General features: G+C 42.0%; 1 non-coding gene across 1 annotated transcript; it reads left to right on the forward strand.

The window, feature by feature from the left end:
- The first annotated feature begins 937 nt into the window (after positions 1–937).
- Positions 938–1,010, forward strand: TRNAE-CUC. Its single transcript has one exon. It is a non-coding gene; the product is annotated as a tRNA-Glu (tRNA).
- Positions 1,011–1,291: the final 281 nt, after the last annotated feature.

The following is a 1,291-nucleotide window of genomic DNA, read 5'->3' on the forward strand; positions in this document are numbered from 1 at the left end:
CTCAACCATGGCTTAATGAATACCTCATTTTTATGATTCCACTGGAGAAGCTTCTACAACAACACAATAGCAACAGGACCACGAACATTTACCTAACAATTATCCTTTGTGGGCATGTTCTGGTCAGGTCTCTCAAGAGAGCAAAGAAACAACCACCATAAAAATGATATATATGCATATGTGCCAACTTGGATTCTGCCTTGTGTCGACATTTCTCTGGCTCGGACCGTATACAGTGCGCAGGTGCAAAGGCCCTGTGTTTCCAGGAGGCTCCTGTGTGGTGTGTCTGCAGTGATTCAGACTGAGGATCATGGTCTGCTTGATTTGTTCCCGTGGGTCGGGTCATCATGTGGATCTCTGACACGTGATGAGCGCAGAAGGTGAACATCTTCAGAAGCACCTGCAGGTGTGTGAACACCTGCCAGTTTGAAGAAAAGGAGAGGAGAGATCTGGTCACCTCTTGCAATCTGTGCAGCAAGGCAGAGTTATATAGCAATTCCATCTTAATCCAGCCATCCGATGCCGAGCTCATGGAAGTAGAGAAATGAAAACAAAGAAAGCTGTATTACTCTGAGACCCCAGCAAAGCGAGTATGGGGGATGTCCCTATGGCCAGACTCCAGAGCAAGCAAAAAGTCTTTACTGTTCTGTGAACTTCTGTTTATCTGTGGGACATACGTGCCCCTTATAACGGTGGTTTTTTTTCCCTTAACATTTCAGTTTTTCTCTCTTAAAAATAACTTCTTAATCATAGTAGAAAAATAGGAGATATAGCTAAGTTATAAAGTAGAAAACAATAGTAGTTCCTCAGAGAACATCCCCTCAGAAATAACCTCTGTTAATATTTGCTGCATTTCACAAATTTTTTTCCCAATGTGTGCGTGCGCACACGCACGTATGTGTGTATTGCAAAATTAAGATTAAATATGTATAGGGGTGCCTGGCTGGTTCAGTTGGTAGAGCATGCGATTCTCAATCTCAGGGTCGTGAGTTCAAGCCCCACGTTGGGCACGGAGCCTAGTTTAAAAAAAAAAAAAGATTAAATACGTACTATTTTCTATCCCATCTTCACTCAACATTAAATTTTTAACCTCTCATTAAAATTTAATTTGCATGCATAATGTTCTCTGGTACAGAGACACTGTTTAAGTGCTATGGAGTCAAAGAGGTCCCAGTTCTTGCCCTGATTCCTTCAGCATCCAGTTCTGTCTATGGGCAAATGACCTCAGTTTCACCATTTGTAAAATGGGGGTAATAGTAGCTACTCCATGTGGTTTCTGAAACGATTAAAT

This window comes from Mustela erminea, chromosome X (assembly GCF_009829155.1).
Source record: "Mustela erminea isolate mMusErm1 chromosome X, mMusErm1.Pri, whole genome shotgun sequence".
NCBI lineage: Eukaryota > Metazoa > Chordata > Mammalia > Carnivora > Mustelidae > Mustela > Mustela erminea.